An 11,429-nucleotide genomic window follows, 5' to 3' on the forward strand; every position below is an offset into this window, starting at 1 on the left:
AGGATGTAATCCGATTTTGCAAAATATTTTGAGCTACAAAAGTTTTGAATTAGGATACATTTGTGCTTTCCCTTGATACAAGTTTGGGTGACCCCATAAATAGGTTGTATGACAAATAAGTATTATGGTGGCCCTGGAAAGGTTTCGATGCTGGGGGACTTTTCATTCTGTGTGGTTCACTTGAGTTTCCTCAACCGGAAGTTCCACCTAAGGAAGCAGGGGCTGCGGTAGCTGCCGTATCTTTTATTTGTACATGGACAACTATGTGGACCAATGGACTTACCAGCCTTGATCGTTACAAAGGATGATGCTACCACATCAAGCCCATTGCTGGGAGGAAAATCAATATATTGCTCATGTAGCTTACCCTTTAGACCTTTTTGAAGAAGGTTCGGTCGCTAACATGTTTACTTCTATGGTAGGTATGTATTTGGGTTCAAAGCCCTGGGAGGTCTACGTGTGGAGGATCCGTGAATTCCTCCATCTTATATCAAAACTTTCCAAGGCTCAACCCATGGCATCCAAGTTGGGAGATATAAATTGAACATGTATGGTCATTCACTATTGGGATGTATACCTTTCATTTTTTGGTTCGTGCCCTAAAATGAGATGGATGGGGACCTTTTCATTTGGTGTGGTTCACTTGAGCTTTAGGTCCCTTTTATTTTTGGGTTTGTGCCCAAAAATGAGGTGGAAAAATGGACGAACAACATAGATGTCGAACACATACATTACGTTTGGCCACACAGCCCTCAACACTTCAACACGCCAGGACTATGGGTGGTGTTGGCCACACCAACTAATTTCCCTAGGCTTGCCTTCACGAGCTCAGAACGGGAATTGGCTATTAACAGCCACTGTGGTGTATGGGTTTTATCCACACCATCTATCCATTTTTCCATGTCATTCTAAGGTATAAGCTTAAAAATGAAGTAGAGCCAAGGCTGAAGTTTATCACACCACAAGAACAACAATAATAATATCACACATTGTTGTAACCTTTTCAGGCTCCACTGTGATGGTTAATTGCCATCCAACTTATTCATAAGGTCACATGGTCTTGGATGAAGTGAAAACACAAATATCAGCTTGTTGATTCAAAACTTCTGTGATCCTCAAGTAGTTTTTAATGATAAGTGTTTAATCTTTAGTGTGTGGTCTACCTAGGCCTCGTATCTACCTCTTTTTTATGATCATACCCTAAAATGAAATGGAAAAATAGATAGATGGTATGGATGAAACTCATACATAATGGTGGCCTCTCAGAGCCCAAGTTCGAAACGGGTGGAGGTAGTACCCAATCACAATCCCATAGCCATTATTGGATGGTTAAACACGTGAAATATCCGATGCTCCTATTTTAACAAGCATCCATGAAGGAGGATAGAATTCATCAACCAACCTGGTTCTCGAACTGACTTGGGCCCCTTTGATTTTCCATGATACAGGTAAATCATAATAAATAAGTATTTATTAACTTTTTGCTTGGTTTGAGAATGGGAGAGTAATTCCACCTTAAAAATCAATACAAAAATGTTAACTTAAAACTGTGGACCCTACCATAATGTATATGATACATCTGCACCGTCCATCTAATTTATTAGAACAGTTTGGGTATGGATCGAAAAATGAGGTAGACTCAACATTCAAATGGCCTACACAAAAGGAAACAATGGTCTTCATTCGTCCACAATTGGAAGTTGTTTCTTTCATGGGGACCATATTGAGTTTTTTTTTCATCATCTAACCCGTTCATAGGGTCACACAGACATGGATAAGGGGAAAACACAAATATCGGCTTAATAAAAAAAGCTTTTAAGGGCCCTAAGAAGTTTTTAATGGTATGTATTCGATTTCTGCAGTTTCCTGTGGTATGGTACACTTGAGCTTTGGATCTTACTCATTTTTTTGCTCATGCCCATAATTCAGTTGGCATAACAAATGACACGATGGGCCCTACATTGATTTTATAAATTTCTCAATTTAAGTGTTAAAAAAGTAAGTTGTCACTGCATTGGGAAAGATGTGGTAATTAGCTAAGTAAATAATTATTACCCATTTACATGATAATTACAATTGAGCTGGAAAATCAAACAAGCCCTTCATGAAAGCTATTTTCACAATTCATACAATTTAATTTTAGTTGATGTATTTTATTTGAAAGGTATTTTAATTAGTATTTCACAATATATAATTTGTTAGTGCATGCGTATCCAGCATTATAATTTTTTAGAGTATTGAATGATTCCCCTCCATTAATGCCCTTGAGTGAAAGCCGGTCTGTTTGCCACCAGTTCGTTTGTTATCAGGGCTCGATCTTAGGGGGGCATTTGGAGCATGGGATTAGATGGGTTTAAGTGTGATGGAATTACCAAGATGTAATGATTACACTGTGTCAGGGATTGTCTTCTAATCCCATCGCTTGAGGCCATCTCACTTCATGTTTGGGAACAGATTGACTACTTACCTTGCCACTACCAGTTGGTGCTCTGTGGGCCACACCATGATGTATGTGTTTCATCCATGCTTTCCACCCATTCTTCCATGTCATTTTATGGTATGAGCCCCAAAATGAGTTTGATCCAAATCTCAAGTGGACTGCACAATTGGCCCCAGGAGGTTTTTAATGGTGTAATTCAATTACTACTGTTTGCTTATGGTGTGGTCCACCTGAGATTTATATTTACCTTATTTTTGGGATCAAGCCCTAAAATTATATTTCAAAATGGATGGACGGCATGGATAAAACACATACATTATGGTAGGGTCTACATAACATCGACCATTAGCTACACAAAAATCAAAGTAGGATTGCAGAAACCCTTATCTCGACCTCGATTTCAAGAAGGGCTTCACAACTCATACTTTATGTGAGTCCCACTTATCCCATGGGGTGCCAAACGACCCGGATGGTAAATGTCTTTCTTTATAAACATTATATTATTATTATTATTATTATTTTTTTTTTTTTAAGAAAGAAAGAAGAAAAAATAAAAGGGGGCCCTTTTCTGCCTTCTTTACGGTCTGACTCCTCTCCTCGTGAAAAACAGTGCCGAATCTTTAACGTATACATTTTCATGGCCAGACAGCCTTGGAAGTCGAGCCCACTGGAAATTCGTATTTTTGCTTTATTTACCTGCACCAATTAATGGTGCATGTTTTCTTCTTACCTTCCAACAGACGCGAAGCCTGTAAGCCGGGCCAAGGGCTCCCCTGCCTCCAGTACCCCGGTGGGCCACCGCGATATTCATGTTATATCTGATCGTTCATCCGTTTTGTCTACTCATTTTAAAGGTTAGTTCTGATTTTCAAATCACAATGTAAATACATTCTAGGAGGTACTTTGGATGCCTGTACAGCTCTTTAGTTGTAAGAGATTACCGGTTATCAAATTATATGGATTCGTTGGATGCATGTATTTGCCACTTGATAAGCTTTAAACTTTAGTTGTAATATGAACATGGTAAAAAGGCATATTTTATATTATAAGTAAATTATTTACAATTAAAAAGGCATTATACATGTTAGAACATAATGATTTATATACACTTGTGATATGTGGGGCCCACCGTAATGTGTATGGTACATCCAATCTATCAATTAGGTACTTCCTTTGATGCTTTCTAATGGCCCTTAAAAAACTTTTCTATTATTGAATGGACCACACAAGAAAAGGAGGTGACATTCATCGTTAAAAACTTTTAAGATTGCATTTGGGGCCTATTGTGATGGATAGAAGATATCTAATATATTTAGTGTGTGCATGCTTTAATGTTATTTTAGAGCCTTAAAAAAAAATCAAATCTTTCTTATGTGATTTTAAAAATTTGCAAGGTTCACTGCCCAAGCTCTATAGTATGAATACTTTATTCATTGTAAACACTTTATAGGTTATCAAATATACAATCTATTTACTTGGAATAGAATGTAAATTGATTTTGCCTGAAACTTTTTTAAAGTGTAATGTATTTACAACTAAAAAAATTACAAGCATCCAAATGACCCCTAAAATAATCATAATTACTTTTGTACTTACGATTCTTATTCTAAAGGTGATATTGACAAGTCTGGTGTTTTGACACAGAACGGAGGCAACCGACAAATATTTTAGGCCCAAAAGTCTATGGGGTCCATTGTGATGTATATGTCATATTCATGCCTTTCATCCATTCCACTGGCTCATGTTAGGGCATGAGCTAAAACATGAGGTAGATCCAAAGCTAAGTGAACCATAATGCAGTAAATAATAGGAATTAATGCCTATTGTTGATAACATCTTGGGGGCACGGAAGTTTTGGATCAAGCTGATTTTTTTTTTTTTTTTTTGTTTTCCCTTTTATCCATGTCTGTAAGACCTTATGAACAAGTTGAATGACAAATAAAATCATCAAGGGCCTTAAGAAAGTTTTAGCTTTCAACGGTTAATGTTCATTAGAATTACTATTTCATGTGGTGTAGTCCACTTGAGCTTTGGATTTGCCTTATTTTCTGATCGATGCCCTAAAACGAGCTTGTGGAATAGATGGTTGGGCAGCATGAATATGACATATTCATCACGGTGGGCCCCACAATTTTTGAGCATATAGAAACACATGGAATTTACATGGGATTTGCAAGCAACTCCAACCAAACAATGGTACTGAGAAATATTAATGGCACATTTGCAGCCATTTACACTGTAATTAGGAAAAATCAAACAGGCCCTTAGAATCCGAGCTCCAAATCTCAAGTGGGCCAATGAGTGAGAATTGCATGGAAACGGTGGTAATCAAAATTTGGGGCGTGCCATTACATAATGTTATGGTGGGAACAGGAGGAATTTTTTTTAAAGGTGTGCATGTGTTCACGTCATTTAAGTGCATGAAAATGGCTCGGATTTGGCTTCAAGAATTAGTGGGGCCTACCATGATGTTAAGTGAAATCCACTCAGGTCTCTAGGTGCGTCACTCCATTTTAGCCATATGGCCCAAAAATCAGCTCCACCTGTGATTTAGGCACGCTTTACGAAGGGAAATAATTAGGAGAGGTACGCCTCACATATTATTTCTAATCTTATATCACATAAGAGACTTGTAGGCCATGTAGCTAAAATAGAGTGATGCACCTAGTGATTGAGGTGGATTTTACATAAACAACACCACGGGCCACATGTGAGAATTTTTTAGACAACATGTATTGATGTGAGTGACTTTTGCACGAAAATGCCTAAATTTGATTTTAAGAATTAGTGAGCCCTGCTGTTTAAGTAAAATCTACCCAAATCATCTAATGCGTCACTCCATATTAACTATAGGGCCCAAAAATCAACTCGGTTCATAATTTAGGTGAGCCATACGAAGGGAAACCACCGGGAGAGGGATGCACCGTATACTATTTTCAATCGTATGATTCACCTCATTCACAGACTAAGCTGATTTTTGGGTTGTATGGCTAAAATGGAGTGATGCTCCTGATGATAGGGTGGATTTTACATAAAAATCACAGTAAGCAATGTGTGAGAATTCATAAAATTCCTCTCATGCATCAATGAACGTGTCTGACAAATTTTTTATTCACAAGGAATCCATCTACATCATTCTAAATATAATTGAATATTCCAATTCACATGGATTACATGATAATTGTGTTTTAGATTCCAATTCATAGTAAATCCATGTTATCGAATAAGCCCTTGGATGAAGTTACTTTTGAATGGAAGTGGACTGAGCCTTGCCTCCACCTGGATTGACTGAGACCATGTGAGGGTTTTGTGGGGCCATCATAATGTATGGGTTCTATACATGCCATCCATCCAATTTTTCATATCATAGTGGGGTATGAGCCCAAAAAAGGTAGATCTTGTAAGAACTCTATTTAGTGGGCCTCATTGATCAACGGTCTGGATTGTTATACAGTTGGACTGGATGATTGAGTAGACCAGTGGGCCCCACTTCAGGTGATGCGCTGCGCAGTCTATCTGCGCAGCTCTGCGTACTAGGGCTGAAATGCTATAGCTGTCTTACACAGACAGCAGTTTGAATTGAACTAGGATGCTACAACGTGGAGCATGGGAGAGAGAGTTGTGATGGGTTTCAAACTCCCTCTCCACAGACTCTATAAAAGAGAGCTGGGTCCCCAATCCTACACCATAGCAGAAATTCGAGTCCCATCTACTGATTTGCAGAAAGGGTGTGAAGGAGAGGAAGATCCTAAGTTCTACAGGTATTCTGGTATTCTTATCCGGCTTCCATGGCGGCGTCTCAGCTAGGTAAGCTATCCGACCCCTGGTCGCCATGTCCCATGCACAGACAGATCCGTGGGCCTATTCCGCATCTAGATTAGATCCCACAGTTGGTATCAGAGCTTCTTCTCTGTGCATAGGCATGGATGATTACATCCAGCCACATCTAATCACATCAGGAATTTACGAATTCCTGAAACAATTGTGATCAGGGATTTTCGAATCCCTAAATTCAGAAATCAGTTAGATTAGGGATTTCAGATCTACAACCCTAAATCCAGTTTCTATTAGGGATTTAGATTCGAATCCCCAAATCCAAATTCTGCAATTTGGGTTTTCCATTAAAAACTCTAAATTCAGTCATCGCATATTAGGGATTTTCGAATCCCTGAATTTAGAAATCCAGAATTGAGGATTTCGAATCCCAAATCAATTAGGGATTTCGAAACTCACATCAGTCATTAGGGTTTTCCAATCGAAACCCTCATCTAATTAGGGATTTCGTTCTCAAATCCCCATATACCGCAATTGGGGATTTCAAATTGCTGATTCAGAATTCAGATTTGAAACCGATAATCCCAAAATTGAGGATTTTATACCTACCTGCGTCTCAGCTAGGAGGCAGCCGTGGACACCCTATTCACCGCCAGAGTTATGCATCATCTTTGACTCCAGCAGATTTGAGGTTCCAACCTTCATTCATGGCCGACTGAATACTTGTATCTACCACATTCCATCCATGGCTGAGCGAGGGCAGATCTCTTTCAAACCCTCACGATGCTCCATTGTAACTGGATTCTGCATCACCTGTGTTGAGCGACACCACCCTGGTCGCGGTGGCCGTCATTGTGACTGGAGATTCTTGCCGTCGGTCTGGTGATGGATGTCGGTCGTCCAGTCCCTAAGATAGCTGGAGGCGACGACTGCTTCGAATAGCCATGAGGCAAGGGCGAGCAGCAGCAGCCTTTTGTTTTTTCGAATAGCTATAAGAGGCAGGGAGCATATCTCGATTGATGTTATCGGGTTTTGTAGAGCCGAATGTTGATTAGTCGGGTCTACAATTCAGGACCCGATCCAGATTTCGATTGGTGTGCCCTGATATTTTTCTAGACCCATTGATCCAATAATCTGGTCCACGCCACGCGATCTCGTTCTGTTTTATAATTTTGGTATGGACCATCTATGGATTCAATCATAAGAGTACAGTCTAACTCATTCAGATTAGTATGGACCATATGTTATGATCTTGCCAGTCTATTAGCTTGATCATGTTTTTCATATGATATTAAGATTTTTCTTTTATTAATCTGTTCAAATTATGGACGGCCATACATGGTTCTGTCCGTCAAAATATTCAGTCCACATTATTTGTTGATCGTGTGAATGATGAAGACTGGACTGGTCCATGATACTCATTAATAAATCCAGATCAAAAAATAGTTTTGATTCGGCCCTATAGTTGGCCCATCACCCATCTTTAAGTATCGATATGGACCGTTGGAATATAAGGTATGAAACCTATTTATATGTTTCACTTTAAGGATTTTCAAAAGGTTAAAATCAACTAACTTATGGACCGCATCAGACTAATTAAGATATAATCCATATAGAGGCAAGATTATAATAGTAATCCTAAAGTCTATATTTATAGTTTTGCATTCGGTTGTGTTAGCCACCATAGTGACCTCAATCGATGAAAACTTTACAAGTATAGACTTGTAAAATTAGGATAAGGAGGATTGCATACAGTTGCGTTCACTTTTTCATCCGTATGGTAACGAAAACATAGACGATTACCGTTTGACAGTCAAGTGAACGGGTGAAGTAAATGGTTCTGGTAATGTAAAACTGAAAGACTCATCTCACCCACAGGTGTTGAGTGTCTCAGATTTACATCACTGACATCACTTAGCTTCATATTCAGGAGGATCACTAACATATTGTTATTACTACCCACAGGAGGAATGATAATGATGTAAATAGATCCTCACCAGGATGAGATGATTGGGCCCATCGTCATCCTGGATGATTCAGTTGATGCCTCCCTTAGCAACTGAATCAGTTATCTTTGCCTGATATTTGTTTACATTCACTAAATTGCTTTGTGAAATAATGAACTAATGTGAGTATATGTGTATCTCTTATATTTCAGTCTCAATTCCAACTAATACGCATTAAGTCCCTGCCTTAAATGGATCTAATTATACTCAATGGAAGAACGTCATTGAAGTTGTACTGGGCTGTCTTCAATTAGATCTTGCCCTGATAACACTAGAACCGCCAAAGCCATCTGATAATGCCACTGAAGCTGAATATAATAGATGGGTTACATGGTTTAGATCAAATGATACATGCCTGAAAGTCATTAAATATTCAATTTCTGAATCGATGAAGGGTGCCATGCCTGAAACAGATAAGGCCAAAGTTTTCCTGATTGAAATGAGAAAACGATTCAAGAAATCTGATAAATCTGAAGTAGGCATTCTTTTGAATAAATTGACTCGCTCGTCCTACGATGGAAAAGGTAACATCCGTGAATACATTGTAGAGCAGATCGAAATTGTTTCTAAGATCCGTGCTCTAGGACTTGTACTCACTGATGATCAACTGGTTCATTTGATCATGAACAACCTACCTCCCCAATTTGGCACGTTCCTGGTAAACTATAACTCTTTGAAGGACATGTGGACATTGGATGAACTCATCACACAGTGCGTCCAAGAAGAAGACAGGATCAAACAGATGATAAAAGTTCAAAATGTTAATATGGTAACTTCAGGACAAGGGCATGGGCAAGGGAATAAAGGTAGAAAGAAGAGGAAACAAGGTTCTAATAATGGATTCTCTGGTCCTCCATCTGGAAACCATGAGAATCAATCTGGAAATGGATCTAAACGCAAACGGGTTAAAGGTAAACCGTGCTACTTTTGTAAAAAGACGGGTCATCTAAAGAAAGACTGTGAAGGTTTTAAGGAATGGCTCATAAAGAAAGGTAATCATTCTGTTCTTGTCTGTTTTGAATCTAATCTGACCGATGTGTTAGTGGATTCCTGGTGAATAGATTCAGGAACTACTATTCACATATGCACTTCTATGCAGGAATTACTACAGGCCAGGCCACCAATTGATGCGGAGCGCTCAGTATACGTAGGCAATGGTGTCAAAGTTGACGTGGAGGCAATAAGAGTCTATAGGCTTAAGTTAAAGACTGATCATTTTTTGAATTTAGTAAATACATTCGGTGTGCCGTCTATAAGGCGTAATTTAGTTTCAATTTCCTGTTTGGATAAGTTGGGATATTCGTTCCACTTTGGAAATAAAAGTTTTAGTATTTACTTTAATTCGATTAAAGTTGGAACCGGCTCTTTAGTAAACAACTTATACCAGTTAGACTTGATTGTCTCTCACGTCTATAATATTAATACCTTGCATGGAAATGTAGTGGGATCCAAGCGAAGACTAGACTATGAGAATTCCTCCATGTTGTGGCACAGGCGGCTATGCCATATATCTCGTGAGAGATTAGACAGGCTTGTGCGAGAAGGAATTTTGCATTCTCTAGACTTCTCTGACTATAAAGTATGCATTGATTGCATAAAAGGCAAACAGACTAAAACGAGAAAGAAAGGTGCAACCAGGAGTGTAGATCTATTAGAGGTTATACATACAGATATCTGTGGACCATTCCATACAGCCTCATGGAGTGGCCACAAATATTTCATTACCTTTATAGATGACTACTCTCGCTTTGGGTACCTATACCTTATCAGTGAGAAATCAGATGCCCTGGATGCTTTTAAAATCTATAAAGCCGAGGTTGAAAATCAACTCGATAAGAGAATTAAAGTTGTCAGATCTGACCGTGGTGGTGAATACTATGGCAGATATGACGAATCAGGACGCAATCCAGGGCCATTCGCTAAATACCTATAAGATTGTGGCATTGTTGCTTAGTACACTATGCCTGGTACTCCAGAGCAGAATGGAGTTGCTGAGAGACGTAATTGCACCCTTATGGATATGGTGCGAAGTATGGTCAGCAATTCAACATTACCAGAATCTCTATGGGGTGATGCGATCAAAACCGCAGTTCATATATTAAACAGGGTTCCCAGCAAAGCAGTAAGCAAAACTCCTTTTGAGTTGTGGAATGGGAGAAAACCAAGTCTCCGATATCTACATGTTTGGGATTGTTCTGCTGAGGCCAAAATTTATAACCCGCATGAAAAGAATCTTGATCCTAGAACCATAAGTTGTTTCTTCATTGGATACCCAGAAAGATCAAAAGGCTATCGATTCTACTGTCCTTCCCACTCCATCAGGATTGTTGAGACTGGGAATGCCAGATTCATTGAGGACACTGAAAACAGTGGGAGCACAAACATAAGAAATTTTGTATTTGAGGAACAAAGGACTGTGACTCCTGTCATAGTCAATCTAGATCACGTGGACATTAATAATGCAGTCGATTTTGCAGTCACTGCAGAGCACCACATAGAACCTCATATACAAACCACTGATGAGGAAAATCAAGATCAGACTCAACAAACTGAACCATTAAGAAGATCTGAAAGAGAGAGAAGGCCTGTAAATTGAGATGATTACATTGTATACTTGCCAAAACATAATTTTGACATAGTGGTGAAAAATGATCTTAAATCTTTTAGACAAGTGAAATAAAGTGTTTATCCTTCTCGTTGGAGTAATGCCAAGAAGGATGAGTTGAAATCCATGATAGACAATAAAGTGTGAGATCTTGTTGAGTTACCCTCAGGAATAAAGTCGATTGGTTGTAAATGGATATTTAAAACCAAATGATACTCCAAAGGTAATGTCGAACGATATAAAGTCAGACTTGTTACCAAGGGTTTTAACCAACGTGAGGGCATTGACTTTAAGGAGACTTTCTCACCAGTATCAAAGAAAGACTCATTCAGAATCATAATGGCTCTTGTATCTCATATGGATTTAGAGTTACATCAGATGGATGTAAAGACTGCATTTCTCAATGGGGATCTAAATGAGAATGTGTACATGTTGCAGCCCGAAGGTTTTGTAGCTACTGGCGCAGAACATTTGGTTTGCAAACTTAAGAAGTCCATCTATGGGTTGAAACAGGCATCGCGACAGTGGTACCTTAAGTTTCATGAAGTAATTTCTTCATATGGCTTTGTAGAAAACACTGCAGATTAATGCATCTACATTAAAA

Source organism: Magnolia sinica, chromosome 5 (assembly GCF_029962835.1).
Source record: "Magnolia sinica isolate HGM2019 chromosome 5, MsV1, whole genome shotgun sequence".
Taxonomy (NCBI): Eukaryota; Viridiplantae; Streptophyta; class Magnoliopsida; order Magnoliales; family Magnoliaceae; genus Magnolia; species Magnolia sinica.